Genomic DNA, 17166 nt, shown 5'->3' with positions numbered 1-17166 from the left:
GCAGAAGGCCCACCTCTGTACCCCACTCGGGAGAGTTCAAAATGGTGCCCCCAACAGCTCCCATATTGGCCTCTGCTCCATCCAAAGACAAGTGTGAGGCTGAGGTGGAAAGCCTCACTTCCAAATTAGGTATATGTTAGACTTAATCTTGGTACATTTTGGGTCAGTGGGTCGGCAGGCTTTCAGGCCCTGAGAGCAGATGGGACTCAGGCATGAGCCCAGGATGCAGCAAGGGGCTTTGAGCTTGAAGTTGGGCTGTGGCTGGAGCCCAGCTGAGGGATGGGGGCACGAGCCCAGCTTTCAGGAGCTCCCCCACTCCCACCTCATCCCAGCCGCCACGAGCTGGGGAGCCCCCGAGGAAGCGGGCTGCCCCACCTGCCTCGTGGGAAACCAACCGTTGTTGAGGGTTTGTTTGCTCCTGAAGCCGAGCTGGGACCATCGTCCCCCAGACAAGTCATCATCTACAATAAAAGGAAGACTTGGGAAAAGGAGCAGAGGAGAATTGGGGAGCGGCTTTTAGTATTTACACACACACACACACACACACGCACACACGCAGACTCCAGGTTCCCAAAAAGGAATCCTAGAAGTGTCTAGAAGGGGGTTCTAAGTCGTGCACAGGCCCAGGAGTGTGAACTTCTTGCCCGAGGACTGTGCACACTAACTTAGCTCGAAAATGAAAAGCCCAGAACCAGCGGATCCTTCTCAAGATGCCAAAGTCTGTCATTTCCTAGGAGAGGGGCTGATCATTCTTAGGGAACGCCAAGAGAGGAAGAGGAAGGAGGAGGAGAGGAAGGAGAGGAAGGAGAAGGCCTGGGCTTCGGGCACCCTGAGACTCGAAGAGCAGGAGAGCGCTGGAGGTAATTTCGGAAGGAAGGAGGGGGCCGAGCCTGAAGACTCAGCTCGCAGGGGTCCTGCTGGCAGAGCAAGGGTTTGGGAGACTGGGGGATCCCCCCTTCCTACGGGCAGGACCCTGGGCAGGTGGGGTGGCGCTTGTGGCCGTGCTGCACAGAGCTCCTCATCCCGAGTGCATCCTTCTGTGAAGCAGCTGCCACCACCAACGGGGGGCTGCTGCCCGGAGTCCCTGGGGGGCTCCCCGAGCTAAGGGAAGCTCTCGGGAGCCTGCGCAAGAAGCTGGCTGTGAGCCTGAGGCTGCAGATAGCTCAGGGTGGCGACCGCCGTGGAGACGATGCTGACGGAGTGAGACCCAAGCCAAAGCCGGAGGGCCGAGGGTTCGTGCAGCAGCTCTCCTTTACCCAGGCAGGCCCCGCTGCGGAGATGATGCTCCCCCCGAACAACATCACAACATCCGACATGCGCCCTAGGGTCCGTTCCTCGCTCCGTCCCTGAAATGCAAACACGAAGCCCCTCAAAGTGCCCTTCCTGGAGCTTTAAGGCCAAAAGACAGGAAGCCCTGTTTTTATGAAGAAAACCACCAGGGCTCCTTCGCTCCCTAAGACTTTGGATTCAGCTTAGCTTGATATAGATTTGAAATGAGCCCTTCCATTAAATAAAAACAACACGGGGGGGGAAAAAATAAGACGAAGACTGTAAACCCTTCATGGAACATGTCATTGATGTGACCTTGGAGGGCTGATGGCCCCTATCAAAAGCTCGGTTTTTGTTGTATGGCCAGTGTGGCATTCGGACAACACTAAAGTGGCTTCTTGCTTCCAGAACCGGTGGTTTGAGCGAGCATGGCATGTATAGAGGGTGTGCAGCGACCTGACTTACAGTGGATCTCTTTCTACAATTTAATGTTCTAGGCTAGAGGGTTGTTTTATACTGGTTTTCACATTTTAAAATTAATACCTTATACGGTATAAGATAATCAGAGCATAGAAGGGCATAGCCTGAAAGGTAGAAGTCACTCTCCCCATCTCAAACACAGTCTATTCCTGAGAAAGTTTTCCTCACAGAGCTTCTCTTTAAGTATAAGCGTGTAAAAAAAAAAAAAAAAAAAAAGAGAAAAGAAAAAAAAGATGACAATCAGGATTATCCTGGGCCTATTCTTCAACAATCTGCCTTTTATATTTGAAAATAGACTTTCAATATGTTACGTGAAGATATACTTAAAAAATTGCTACATCAGGTGAATACATGTGAATAATTTACTTAAATATATGGTTTTCAGAATTTTTCAGTTGCAGGGGCGCCTGGGTGGCTCAGTCGGTGAAGCGTGTGCCTTCGGCTCCGGTCATGATCTTGGGGTCCTGGGATCGAGCCCCACATCGGTCTCAGCAGGCAGTCTGCTTCTCCTTCTCCCTCTGCCCCTACCGCTGCTTGTGCTCTTTCTCTCTCTCTCAAGTAAATAAATAAAATCTTAAAAAAAGAAAAAGAATTTTTCAGTTGCAAATAGTGCTGCCAGAGACACCCAGGTTGACAGCTTCCCACACTTGTGGGGCTTCATCTGGGAGGAGAATTTCTAAGTCAAAGGGTATGTGCTGTAGAAACGCTTGGAGATTTTGCTGACTTAAACTTCTAAAATATAACACCAATTTGCACTCCTGAAAGGGTATGTCAATGCAATTTATGTATTCATTGATGCATGCATGCACTCAGTCAATCGATTAATCAATCAGTCAGTCAACAAAGTACTTATTGGGTTGCCTTTTATGTGTCGGATGGTCTGTGGATACCGTGCTGAGGGAAACAAAGGTGACAGAGGTGTGATGCCGTGACACTGTAGAGGGGAGAGGGATGTGAATCCTCTAATTTACTTTTTTTTTTCTAATTTACTTTGGTAAATGTGACAAGAACAAGTGTGAGGGACCACAGAGTAGTTGGTAACATCTATGTTGGGGGTGACCACTCACGCTGCTTGCAGTAACGACCAAGACTATCTAACACACAATATTTTAAAAAATTGGGGTGGCCCGGGTGGCTCAGCGGTTTAGCGCCTCCTTCAACCCAGGGCGTGATCCTGGAGACCCAGGCTCAAGTCCCACGTTGGGCTCCCTGCATGGATCTTGCTTCTCCCTCTGCCTGTGTCTCCGTGTCTCTCGTGAATAAATAAAATCTTTAAAAAATAAAAATTTATTTATTTACTCATGAGAGACACACACACACAGAGGCAGAGACACAGACAGAAGGAGAAGCAGGCTCCATGCAGGGAGCTCGATGTGGGACTCGATCCCAGGACCTGGGATCATGACCTGAGCCAAAGGCAGATGCTCAACCGCTGAACCACCCAGGAGTCCCTAGCACACAATATTGAGATCTTTCAAAAGCTAACAAAGGAACTCTCTGTGTTCTGTTTTTCTCCCCCTCCCCCCCCTTTTTTTTGCCTTGATTCATATTTATTCCCTTTTTTCTTTATCACCAAACACCACTGAGCCTGTCACGTTTCTACTTTCCTTCTTCATTAAATAGGACCAACTGTTGATGACCTGTCTTCCCTTTTACTATAAATCATTGTGCCTTTATCTTTATATGATGTTTAGACTTTGGCTTCCCCCCCCAAAAATGTTATTATTTAAAGAATCATAATTGTAGTAAAATATACATAACGTTAAATGTACCATCTTGAGTATTTTTAAGTGTACAGTTCAGTGGCGTTGGGTAGATTCACGTTGTTGTGCGACGTCTCCAGAATGCTTTATCTCCGGAAACTGAAACTCCATCTCCATCAAGCAACAATGCTGCATTTCCTCTCCTCCAGCCCCTGCAACTATTATTCCACTTCCTGCCTCTGTGAATTCCACTCCTCTACGTCCCTCATATGAGCGGTGTTCTTTTTTTTTTTTTTTTTTTTTTATTTATGATAGTCACACAGAGAGAGAGAGAGAGAGGCAGAGACACAGGCAGAGGGAGCAGCAGGCTCCATGCACCAGGAGCCTGACGTGGTATTCGATCCAGGATCTCCAGGATCGCGCCCTGGGCCAAAGGCAGGCGCCAAACCGCTGCGCCTCCCAGGGATCCCATGAGCGGTGTTCTAGTGGTGTTTGTCTGTGTGACTGGCGAATTTCACTTACCATGATGTCTTCATCCATGATGTAGCAAGGGATGGGGTTTCCTTCTTTTTTAAGATGGAAAAACACTCCATTCGTTGGATATACTGCATTTTCTAGTCATTGTCAGTGGACGCTTGGGTTGCTTCTACCTTTTGCTTATTGTGACAGTGCTGCTGTGAACCCAGGGGTGCAAATCTCTCTTGGACACCCTGCTTTCTGTTCTTTTGGGTGAATGCCCAGTAGTGGGCTTGCTGGATCATATGGAAATTTTGTTTATCCTGCTGCACCATTTTACGTTCCCATGATAGTGAGTGAGAGTTCCAGTGTCCCACAGCCTCACCAATATTTGTTGTTTTGTGCTTTTCTTTGAGAGCAGCCTTCCTGATGGGTACGAGGTGGCTTCTCATTGTGGTTTTGATTTCCATTTCCCTAATGGTTGGGGATGCTCAGTATCTTTTCATGTGCTTGTTGGCCATCGGTATATCTTTGGAGAAAGGTTGGCTCAAGACATATATCCATTTTTAAGTTGGGTTGTTTGTTTTTATTCCTTTCTAAGATAAGAATATGCAGAAGCAAGTAGATGAATTTTGAAAGATGCCATTGGAGCTTTTATTCTGAAATGATAGTCTCAACTCCAGGCCTTGGGCAATGTTCTCAAACTCAGAAGAGTCATTTCTCCTACTCAAAGTTCAAAGAATTCAACACCCACAGAGTTGTTTTCAGAGCATTGGCTGCAGGCCAAAAGGGCGAGCGTTATGTTCCTCCAAGGGCTTTATGTTCCTGCAGGGTCTCCTTCCGGTTGGGAGGCTGGGGAGAGACCACTGGGCCGGTCTGCTTGGACTGGAGGGTAAGTGGTCCAGGAAAGGGATGCCTGATAAAGTGCTCCTGGGTTTCCCTGCCTCTGAGACCCTCCCTTACTACCTTGCTCCCTAGTGCTCCCTCCTGTCCTCCTCAAGGGTCCTTGAGAGCAATTTCTGCGAGGACTTCAAGGGTCCACCCAATGTGTCCCCAATCCTCACTGTTCCTGGCCACCCGTGTTGGGGAGCTGCTAGGGACTTGGGATCTGGAGGCCCTAGTTAGCCATTCGATGACCATCTTCCCTCGGTGGCAACCAGAGCAGCTGCGCTTCTCAGTTTTCATCCCTGATTCTCTGGTTGTGACCTAAGTCTGGAGAGGCACGGAGGTCTAGCTCATGACAAGAAAGAAGCCTTGACTGCACGCTCACCACGGGCTCTTGTGGAGGGGCTGGGAGTGGAGGCTGGGCCTCTGCTGGAGCGCGGGGACTCCCAGGAGGAAACAGGGTCCCCCCCCACTGTCTGTGCTGCCCCCCCACCTTCCCTTCCTTCCCTCTGTTCCTGCTGCCTCCCTGCTCTGTCCTCCTGGCCCTCACGTCCCTCAGGGTCTGAAGCCGGAGACATTCCCACGGCCAGCAGCCCTTTCCTCAATATGACTGGCCAGTGCTCACGGCATCACTTCAGGTTCCTGAGGTAGGCCAACAAGACTTCTGTTCTTTTTTTTTTTTTTTTTAAAGATTTTATTTATCTATTCATGAGAGACACAGAGAGAGGCAGAGACATAGGCAGAGGGAGAAGCAGGCTCCATGCAGGAGCCCAATGTGGGACTCGATCCTGACTCCAGGATCCCGTCCTGAGCCAAAGGCAGATGCTCACTGCTGAGCCACCCAGGCGTCCCAAGGCTTCTATTCTTAGGAGAGAGATTTTTCCAGAAAATGAGATTGGGAAGGAAGAGGGCACAAAGGGCTCCCACATAAGATTTGAAGGAAGTGCTGCACTGGTTTAAAAGGAAGGAAGGAAAGAAGGAAGGAAGGAAGGAAGGAAGGAAGGAAGGAAGAAGAAAAGGAGGGGACAGAGAGAGAGATGGATAAGAGGGAGAGGGAGAAGGAGGAGGAGGAGAAGAGAGGAAGGGAAGGAGGAAGGGGAGGGGAGGGGAGGAAGAGGAGAGAGGAAGTTAAGAGGGAAGGAGGGGGGAAGAGGAGGAGGGGGAAGGACCAGTGTAGAGCGATGTGTGAACACCATGACTGTCAGTGTTGGGGTCCAGCCAGGAGAGGGGTGACTTGGGACCATGTCATGGGAATTCTGGGTTTTGCTCCATCCTGGGAGTGCTGGTTTTTTCCTTCCAGAGGCTGGAACAAAGCACGTGTGCAAGGCTTCAAGGCTCTTAACCAGGATGTTCCTTCTCAGGAGGGGTGGCCTCTGCATGTTTAGGACGTCAAACCTTGGCTTCCGCACAATTTCCATGCGTTGGGGCCTGGGGACCACACCAGCCTCCCCAGCTCGGCCCCTGGTTCCCAGCCCAGCCAGTCCCTGGGCCCGGGAGAGCTGCCCCCACGTGGAGGGCCACAGTTGGGGGTCCCTCACCTCGCCGCCCCCCCAGGGCTTGCAGAAGAGGCAACAAGGCGCATGGAGGTTGTGCAGCTGGGGTGACTTCATGTCCCCACTCACAGCCCCGTGGACGGGCGCGCGGCCCGAGGAGGCCGAGGCAGCCCCAGAGCCTCCAAGGGGCAATTCTGCATGCACCCCACGACTTCACCCTTTTAGAGTTGGCAGTGACCCCGGTGGTTACAGTTTGGGGTGGAAATGGGTGGGGGGGACTGGGAAAACAGTTCTCCTTTTGGTTTGAATTGATCTGTGTTCCCGCCCACCAGAAATTTTTACAATAAGCATATTTCTTTTTTAATAGGAAACTGCACGTGGAGGGAGTCTTAAACACGAGGCAGGTGTTATGGGGGATTACTGTCATCTAGAGCAGGAGCCTACAGTTCTAGAACTGTCATTCCGGCTGGAAGCCGTCGGGGTGGAGCTCGTCCACCAGGGAGCTGGTGCCCCCTTTCCGGCCGGGCCCCGGCCGGGCTGCTCGCCAGCAAAGCTTCCTCTCGGCCCGTCTCATATTTAAACTGTGCTTGTGAGACTTACAGTACTTCGCACACCTCATGCCCACCCTGTGACTTCGGGACCTGCGCATTATTTTTCTCATTTTACAGTTGAGGAAACTGAGACCCAAAGAGATTAAGTGACTTGCCGGCACCAAGATATAAAGCAAGTGCCAGAGGCAGGATTTGAGATAAAAATCCTGTGTGTTCCCTCCTGTATCTGGACCTTACACACTCGTCTACCTGCTTCCACAAGAGCAGGGCTGCCTAGATGGGCTTTGTGTAGTAGCATCTGTACCAGGAGATGCGGTCTAAATATTTTGCATCTCTGACGATGTGTCTCCCACCCGCCTTTGCTCTGTTCCCGGGGGTGGGGGGGTGGGGTGGGGTGGGGGTATTGAGGCCTGTGCACTCCTTCCACCACTATACTTTGCATCTGGAGGCTTCCTCCTCCTGAGAGCATTTGCATGGAGGAGAGTTTTGAACTTTAAGATCCAAAGGAAAGAGTCTCAGAGATGGTGACATTCCAGGGCGGAGACAGGCGGGTGTTACGGGTAGGGACAGGGCCCAGAGCTTCGGTTACCCGGAGAGTCAGTCATACTACCGTCACATGGTGCTGTTGTTACAGGCATTCACTCAGCCAGTTAAAACATATTTATTTATTAAAAAATTTTTTTCAATTGGAGTTCAATTTGCCAACATTTAGCATAACACCCACCGCTCATCCTGCCAAGTGCCCCCCTCAGTGCCCATCACCCAGTCACCCCCACCCCCCACCCACCTCCCCTTCCACCACCCCTTGTTCGTTTCCCAGAGTTAGGAGTCTCTCATGTAAAACATATTTATTAACGGCCTGCCATGGGTTGATACCAAGATTCCATTTCACATATGAATCGGTTCATTGAATAGCAGTTCACGTTCACAATAGATGGGTAGGGGGGCTTTTCCAGGGTGTACCTCGTGTTCTGGTGATGTCCTGATTGACCAGAGCTGTGCTGCTTTCCCGCAGGCCTGGTGAGGCGACGGGCCGTTCCAGTTTGCCTGGTGGTGTGGGGTTCCTCGAACGCCGGACTTTCCGTACAGTAGCTAGAAAGATCCGGGCAACTGAGGGTGGGTGGTCAGCCTGTGACAGAAGCACAGCTCGGGCCGAGAGGCCTCCTCACTCCTGAGACCGTCTTTTTCAGGGCCTCCGAGAATTAGCTGACTTTAAATGCCTTCTTTAAATGGATCGTGGTTGCTCTTTACTCTGGAAGTATTTATGTGCGTGAGAAATGTTTCGGATTAAACAAAGAACCAACCAAAAATAGATCCCAAGATTGCTTGCCTATGAAGTTCAGATGACAGTTTGAAACAAATGGTCCCTTCCAGCGGTTACGGATTGTACTGGGTAGAGCGGTGTTCCCCCTAAATTCATGTCTACTGGAAGCTGTGAGCGTGACCTTCTTCGGAGATAGGCTCTGCAGACGTGACTGGGCCAAGAGGAGGTTCTCCTGGAGGAGCGCGGGCGCTAAATCCAACGTGAGTGTGGTCCTTCCAAGACCAGGGCCATTCCGACGCCAACAGGAGGGAAAGCCACGCAGAGATGGAGACAGTTTGAAGTGACACCTGTACAGGGTCAAGGACTGCCAGGACCACCAGCACCATCAGAAGCTGGAAGGGGTGAGAAAGGACTCTCCTCTAGAGCCTTCGGAGGGAGCGTGGCCTGGCGACACCTTGACTGCGGCTTCTCCCCTCCTGAGCTGGGACAGCATACATTCCTCTCGTTCTAAGTCACTCAGTGTGTGGTCATTTGTTACAGAGGCTCTGGGAAACTAACACGAATCAGGTTTTTTTTTTTTTTTTTTTTTTTTTTAAAGTGAAAAATTGCTATGTGGGTAATTTGAAGAGGGACTCGTTGCTGTTCCTAATGAGAAAATGTTCCCCTTAGTGTTATGCTCATCACCCTCGCAGATGCTCCCAATGACCGTGGCGTGCATTTTGCGGTATTAATAGTTGTTTCCTTGTCTCTTCTTCTTAATTTTGGCCTCTTCAAAGCCTAACAATGGGTCCGATCAACAATTTATTCTTTCTTTTGTTTTGCAAGATTCATGAACATGTTGTTCTCACACATCTGGGTGGTGGGGCTGACACAAAAATTTACGCTTAATAATATTCCTTGGATAAATAAATGACTGTCAGATGCAGGCTTTTTTTCCTTCTCTTGAGCAATCTATGATCATGGAAGCATTATTTTAATCTTATCTATGCCACAGAGGATAAATGACCTTATTTTAAGATAGATACTGACTTACTCTGGATACAGAAAATTGGAATTAGGATGCCAAACTTTTTTTTTTTTTTTTAAGATTTATTTATTCATGAGAGACACACAGAGAGAGGCAGAGACACAGGCAGAGGGAGAAGCAGATTCCCTGTGGGGAGCCTGATGCGGGACTTGATACCAGGGCCCCAAGATCAGGTCCGGAGCTGAAGGCAGACGCTCGACCACGGAGCCACCCAGGTGCCCCTACTCAGCATCTTTCAATGGAGTCTATGCTTTCATCAGTCTCTTTTTGGTCTATCCTCATTCAATACAGTGGTTAGAAAGCTGAAATTCAGGGTAAAGGGAATTTTATTGTTTAGGAAAGAAAGGGAAGCACTTTCTGCACTTTTCTAAAAAGAAAGGAAAGTCACTTTCTGCCTTTGACACCGAAACAGAGTTTTGTTACTTATTGCCCAGTAAAGAAACTTAAATTCTGTTTAAAAACAACAACCAACTAATCTCGTTTAATAATGTTCTTGGCGAGGGGTGGGGGGCAGGGACAGGAGTGGTTCCAGCCAGGAATTCTTACTTTCATATCTGTATATTGCTTGAATTTTCTAAAGCAAGTCTGTATTACTTTTGTGATCAGGAAAAGCAATAAAGAGAAATTATTTCCTTGAGGGTAAAAATGTTGGGAGGGAATGGGCCCTTTTAGAAAACAATTTCTGGGAAGCTTTATGAAATTTCAGGTGAGCTTTTGTTGCTAAGGAGTTGCTAAGGAACGTCAAGTTTCTAATAGAAATCTACTGAGCAGTGATCCATGGGTGGAAGCAAATGCCATACTCCTTTCATGGGCTGGAGAACATTCTTTCCTTCTGATTGGAAATGACCCGGGCAAAGTTCACGGTTACCGTACCAGGAGAGAAAGTCTACTTCGCCCTTTGGAAAGCCAGTGCGAGGGGTTAGTGCCAATGGAGTGGGAAATAAACCAGAACTCATCTGGGAACACTTGCCGCAGAGCTTGGCGCAAGGCAGATGCTCGCACATCTTCTATCTCACCCCCAAAATGGAAAGTCCCTGGGGAGGGGGGGTGGCTTCTGATAAAGATGGGAGGGGTGGGGATGCAGAAACTAGCCGAAATATTCGTATTCAGCCAGCATAAGCTTTTTGTCATTAATCGGTTCAAAGCCAGGTTTAGCCTTGGAGCACTGGATTCAGGAAATAGAGAATTACAGATATATTTTACAGGGGTACATTTTAATCTCCGTCTCAACATAATAGGGTTGGAATTGGTTCATGATAGTTTAGGAATACTGATAAACGTACTAAATTAAAATGAGACATTTTTATGATTTCAATCATTGATGGAGAAGGAGAAGGAGAAGGAAGTCGACTATTTTGAATTTGGGGAAATTTTTCTTCAATATTTCCAAGGGTTTCAGCAACTGAGGTGGTGGCCAGTATCCGCATCAAAGCCCATCTGTTACTTCATGTTGTGGAGGGCCAGGCTTGCCTGACCGGGTTGAGCAGTCTGCCTCACTGAAGCCGTGAGGACTGGGAATGGTGTTGGGGAAGTGACAGAGAGTCTCACGCAAGGGAACCCTGAAGAAAGCCGAGATTCAGGTGATGGGGTGGTCAAGTACTTAATGACAGTATTGAACTTGGGATAGTGACATCGAGGGTATAGGAGCTCAGCCTGAGATCAGGGTCATAAGAAGCAAGAAAATAAGTCACGGTAAGTGTTAGGGATGCTCCCAGGTTTTCCTGTTTTTGGCTGGTGTCTATGTCCTGTGTGAGCTGAGCAGGCTTAACACGAAAATACAAGGAAGGTATAATTCTAGTCGTTCTTGACTGGGGCTCGGGCGCTGGCTTCATGGAAGGGCTCTATGGGAATGTCTTACATTTGTTTGCAAGATTTTGCGCACATGTGTTCTCCTCCATTTTTGCCCTGTTCTGCTGTGGCTCCCACCTGTTGGCTGATGCCCCCAACGAAATCGCCTAGCTCCCTTGGCTGACGGTTTCCGTCATGGTAAGAGATGTACCAATGCCCAGGCTTCCATCTCCAGTGCTTCCAAAGCAGATGGTTCTTCATGTTCTTCTGATCTCTTATCTGCTTCTCCCCAAGCCAAAGTCTTCCCTAAAGCCCCATTACTGCGTGTTTGTTTCCTGATGCTGTTGTAATACATGGTCACAAACACAGACGTGTAAAGTTACACACACTCTTTATCTCATAGCTCTGGAGGTCAAAAATCCAAAATGGGTCTCACCCAGTAATATCGAGGTGTTGGCAGGGCTGTGTTCCTTCTGAAGTCTCCAGGGGACACCTGTCTTCTTCTCCAGCTCCCAGAGGCCCAGCCTCCTTGCCTTGTGTGTGGTCCTCTTCTGTCTCCAAAGCCAACAGGTCCTCTTCTGTCTCCAAAGCCAACAGGTCCTCTTCTGTCTCCAAAGCCAACAGGTCCTCTTCTGTCTCCAAAGTCAACAGGTCCTCTTCTGTCTCCAAAGCCAACAGGTCCTCTTCTGTCTCCAAAGCCAACAGGTCCTCTTCTGTCTCCAAAGCCAACAGGTCCTCTTCTGTCTCCAAAGTCAACAGGTCCTCTTCTGTCTCCAAAGTCAACAGGTCCTCTTCTGTCTCCAAAGTCAACAGGTCTTCTGTCTCTAAAGCCAGCAGGTCCTCTTCTGTCTTCAAAGCCAGCAATGTCCAATCACATATTGCTCACATGGCATCACTCTGGCCCTGAATCTCCTGCCTCCCTCTTTCACATTTAAGGATCCTGGTGATTATATTGGACAGCCTCAGAAAATCCAGGATAATCTTCCCATTCTGAGGTCAGCTGATGAGCAATCTGAATCCCCCTTTGCCGTGTAATGTAACACAATTCCAAATGCCAAGGATAAGATGTGGACATCTCTGGGGATGGTTATTCTTCCCACCACAGTATATAAAAGTCTCCATGTGTAATTCCAGATGCAAACAATTCGAGTGGGAAGCACTACTGTCTACCCTAGAAATCTGGCATCTTTTGGCCAGCCCATATTTCCCGTCACGCTCATAGCTATGCTTGTTATTATTACATAAAATGTACCCTTTTGTGGGACAGAGCTACTGTTCTGCGTGTCCAGCTCTCTCCTGTGATAGCATTTCCCTTCCAGTGTGTGGTGGCCTTGAGTCTCCAGAGTTAGAAAAGTCAAGGTCAAGAGCTAACAAACATGGACCCACAGACCCAGTCTCCTGTGAGAACCTGACCCAAGCCAGGCCATCCTACACACCTGCCTGGGGCTTCCCACACCGCACTTGAGGGAGTCTGTCTGTCTCTGCTGGTGGGGGACCTAAGATATGCATCGTGCTGGGTGCTGGCCACTGTGTTTCCAGCCTCGTGGGGAAAGCAGCCCTGGGTAAGAGGGCATGAGGCTGAGTGGCAGGCAGGCTGCGATGACAGACACGTGGCTTCTGAGCCTAGGTTCCAGTGACTTCAGCTGTGACCTGCCTTTCCTGTGCTCTGGCTGAACAGCATCTCCTCCGATGATGACTCTACCCATCCCCCTTCCCCAAATTCTCCCTTTGACCTAAGCTAGTAGGTGTGCATAGCTAACAAGCACACTGATCTTCAGTAATATCACTTATATATAGAAATAGAGACTAGGGGTTTTATGGGGACCGGTAGTTAATAAAAAAAAGGTGTCTGCTAAAGGCAGGAGGAAAAACAACTGCAGCAGAAAACTAAGGTATTTTGAGTGTGAAACAGAAAAGACTAAAGAAGACATGAAGAAAGGAAGCAGAGGGGCACCTGGGTGACTCAGTGGTTGAGTGTCTGCCTTTAGCTCAGGCCGTGATCCCAGTCTAGGGATTGAGTCCTACATTGGGCTCCCTGCAGGGAGCCTGCTTCTCCCTCTGCCTGTGTCTCTGCCTCTCTCTCTCTGTCTTTCATGAATAAATAAATAAAATCTTAAAAAGAAGAAGAAGAAAAAGAAAGAAAGAAAGAAAGAAAGAAAGAAAGAAAGAAAGAAAGAAAGAAGAGCAGAGGCAGTGTGGACCTGGGCAAGCGAGCCTGCCTTCCTCCAGAGAACCGGGCAGTGATGTCTCAGGGCATTAGTGTGTCCAAAATCCTCTGACAAAGATACTCCATTAATGTTGTTTTCTGTCTCCCTTTCTCTCCAAATTCCATTCCCTGACTTTCAGTTCATAAAGAACGATTCTGAACCTAGGCTAAGGCCACAGACCAGAGGGGAACTGGGCTATATCAGATGGTGGTGACCTACAGGGCTGCCCTGAATGTGACTTCAGAAAACCCTCCTTCTGGGGCTCATCTCCCAAGTTGAGAAAGGTTCTGTAAGATGAAGATGTTCCAAGTGGGACATCGCACGTGAGGATCCAGCCCAGACGTGGTGGTACCTTGATGGCCGTCTTCAGAATTGTAGAGATGGAAAGTTGCAAAGTGAAAATTAAAAAAAAAAAAAAAAAAAAACGTGGGATCCCTGGGTGGCGCAGCGGTTTGGCGCCTGCCTTTGGCCCGGGGCGCGATCCTGGAGACCTGGGATCGAATCCCACGTCGGGCATCCCGGTGCATGGAGCCTGCTTCTCCCTCTTCTCTGCCTCTCTCTCTCTCTCTCTCTACCATAAATAAATGAAAATTAAAAAAAAAAAAAGTTGCAAAGTGAGAGAAATCAAGCAGGTCATGGGACGGAGGGGTAGGGTGGGTGTTGGTTAGAGGGGGGCTTAGTGGAGCAAAAACAGAGCTTTTATGAAGGGGCTGGAAGGGGGGTGCAGGGCCAGGAGATCACAGGGAAGAATGGATTCAGACATCTTACCCCAGCCTGAGGCAGGGTGGGTATAGACGGGGCAGACGGTGAGCCATTCCAGGTTTTTTGCTCACACAGTCCTCTAGCTGGTGGTGTTCACTGGCCAAAAATTTATGAATGTCCTTGACCCCTTGCCAAGTGGCCCGCAGGTACTCCTAAACACAACGGAGTCTCCCCAGTGACTGGTCCATGTCTGACCTCACCGCAGCACCTCATGGCGGGGAAGGTACGGGGTAGTGAGGCAGCGCTCTGGGTAAGTGTGGCACAATCAGTCGGGTGATGAGCTGGCTGGGGGACAGGGCAGCAAATGATCAAGGTGAAAATCATTTGCAGGAAAGCAGTTTGGTAGAAAGCACATTGGTCCACACGGCCATTTGGTCGAGACAGCAGTTCTGTTGCTAGCGGAAGCCCACGGTGTTTTGAGTGCTGGTGATCTTGTACACCACAAAGATGGTTTTGCAATAGTGTTTTGGTTAATTTTTTCCAGATTTCTTCCCTCATTCCATTTACCGAACATTTCAAGTTCACTTCCAGTGAATTCTTCTTGGTCAGATGAGCTGGAGCTGGAGAGCACACGTGATCTCGACCTTTTGCTCTAAGACGGGGTAGCATCTGAAACTGGGGAGAAGACAGATGCCAGAGCTTGGAAAAGAGGACGGGAAGGGAATGCTGGCTCGGGGAACGAGGCGCCGAGGGGCCTCCTGAGACCGGACGGTAGAGATCGAGGGCCCCAGGGCCCAGAGCATCACGGGCCGGGGCCGAAGGCTAAATGGTCAAGGTGGCATCTTTCCAAAATCGTGGCTTTGGGAGACGTTAGGCTCTCTGCCCCATGGGGAGCATCCCGGGGTCGGAGGATGGTGGAGGGGGTGCCTGAGCACTGCCTTTGGGAGAAAGGCAGGCGAGGCTGATGGAAATCAGAAGGTTGGAACCGGTGTTCCAGAAGGAACCAGCCAGTGGAGTTTTCCCGTGGTGGGAAGGGTGGGGAGGGGAGGGGGCGCACCGTCTGCAGTCCCGGCTTCTCCTGCCCAGAGAAGCGGCCGGTCTCCGGTCAGCCGAGCGCAGGGCCGCTCTCGAGGGCATCGGGCTGCGGGCTCCGCAGGCCAAGCTGCCGTCGGCGCACGGGGAGCGGCCTCCTTCAGATGTTTGCTAGCCCTTTGGTTTTATTTACTTTGATTTGATGAATTCCAAGCCAGCCCCGTCCTCCTAGCTTCCCCAGGGTTGTGTGATTCGTGCAAATGCATCGCGGCTTCTCTGCAGGCAGTTCGGTGGCAAATAGCTCCTGGCAGCGGCCCGAGGACCAGAGCTGGTGGGGGTAGGGGTGGGGGGTGGGGGGGTGGAAGGCTAAGGGGGGGCGCCCTGTACCCTCGGAGACGGATGTGCATAAGTCAAAGTTTCAGCAGAACTGAAGGCTACGTAATGAAGACAAGATTCTTCTCCTACTGCAAGCCCTCAATTCTCCTTCCCAGGGGAAAACTCCTGTTATTTCCCAGGGGATGCACTCTTGCTTGTGTGTTCTTCCAGAAACTTCCTGGCGTGTATTCATTTTTTGAACTAGCAATCAGCCCCTTTCAGACAATTGTTGTCCTCCTCCTGAAACCTGGCCACAGCACTGGGAGAGGGGCAGGGGTGTCGCCAGCAGAGGGTCGAGGGGTATCCTCCCTGCAAGGACGAGGAAGGAGATGACCCAACGGGACGAGTCTAGGGGGTGACTTCCAGCAAGGGCAGCCGCCCGAGCTAAGCCAGCGGGTTCCGTTCTGCTCTCTGAAGGCATCGATATTTTCACTCGTTGCCAGTGGCTGCCTTTCTGGTCAAAGGTATCATCAGACTGCCAGCCAGGTCGGAGGAGCGCTGTGCTAGCGACGGTCAGATGCCACCACCGCATCTGAGCTGAGAGCCTTCCTCTCCTTCCCTGTCCCCGGGGAGGCCCGGCTCCTCACGGCTCCTCCTGGCCTGCACGCGGGCCCATGGTAGCTGCCTGTCCCGTCCGTGGATTTATGGCCCGGAGGGAGAGAAAGCGTCGTTGACAGTGCATGGTGTTCCCAAGCTTCATTATTTTTATGACAGCTGTTCGCGTAAAGATTAAAATCCCAAGGAATTTTGAACACCCGCACCCCACCCCCCAAATCAGGCCAGACCGAATGCTAGAGTAGGCACTTGTTTGTTGATTTTCCTCTTAATTCTGTGCAAGTCAGCTATGAGTTATGTGTACTGAGGGAAACCCAGTTGATATATTTATACATGGTGGTGCCTAGAAAGCCACATCTCCACAGTATTTTATATATTTACAGAAAACAAACATATGGCTTGGCGGTGTGTTGAATGTAGATCCTATCTCTGTATTTCTACTTTATGTCTGTATCTCGAACCATAGATTATTAAAATTGAAATAAACGGGGGGTGGGGAGATCATCCTTCAACTGGTAGACTTCAGGTCTCTGGTTCATTTTTAGGTGAGGGAAACAAAAATGTAGAGGCAGTGAATTTGCTGTAAAGTTGGTTTTTCTTGGTTCTCTTCCTCCATCCACCCTAGCAAGACCCGTTCCCTGCCCTCTCTGTACCCCCAAAGATTAGCCCCGATAGCTGTGTCTTCTGGGGTCCCATCTGGTTGGCTCTGATCACTAGGGAGGCACTGGCATGAGATGAGCGGGCAGGAAGAGAGAGGGGCTGGGGTCCTTCTTGCCACCCACCCACTGTTTTGACATCTTGTCTCTGACTTTTCATGATGACACTCCCTTCCCTGGGGTTTCAGTTCTCACCTCTCTTCCTTATCCCCTTGATCCCCTTGGCCCTGGGGATGGAAACGCTGCCCATTGTGACAAGGCACTGGGTTACCCACCATCCCTTGGGTGGTCCCCTAGCCCTCCCCTCACCTCTGGGCAAGGTAGGGCTCTTTTCACTGGAGTCTCTTAATTTGAACTGTGTTTCCTGCCATCATCAGAAGTGAAGGTATCCTGAAGAGTGATGAGTCCTTAAGTGATCTAGTGTCATTATCATCATCTTTTTATAGATGAGATATCCAGGTAACGGGAAGCAGGTGTCCTGAATTCTCAATGCTTTTTTTCTTACTTCTGCGTGTTGACTTACGGGCATCCATGCCATGAAGCACAGTGCTTGGTACACATTTGTGGAGTGAATTAATGAATGCATACACAATGTAATTAATATCTGCAGAAAAAGCGAGAAATTCTGAAAAATGAACCCGTGATATTGTCTAATATTTGAGCAAAATGTATTCCTTTTGGTTTTCCTAAGATTGGAAAATAATGTTGATGAGCAAAAATGTT

General features: G+C 49.6%; 1 long non-coding RNA gene across 1 annotated transcript; it reads left to right on the top strand.

Annotated features, from left to right (window-relative positions):
• Nucleotides 1–3802: 3802 nt before the first annotated feature.
• LOC118355491 (uncharacterized) lies at nucleotides 3803–7520 on the top strand. The gene is made up of 2 exons (XR_007405992.1): nucleotides 3803–5440; nucleotides 6654–7520. It is a non-coding gene; the product is annotated as an uncharacterized LOC118355491 (long non-coding RNA).
• Nucleotides 7521–17166: the final 9646 nt, after the last annotated feature.

This window comes from Canis lupus, chromosome 25 (assembly GCF_003254725.2).
Source record: "Canis lupus dingo isolate Sandy chromosome 25, ASM325472v2, whole genome shotgun sequence".
Lineage (NCBI taxonomy): Eukaryota > Metazoa > Chordata > Mammalia > Carnivora > Canidae > Canis > Canis lupus.
Note: the sequence above shows the minus strand (reverse complement) of the source record. Positions and strands in the feature narration are given on the sequence as shown.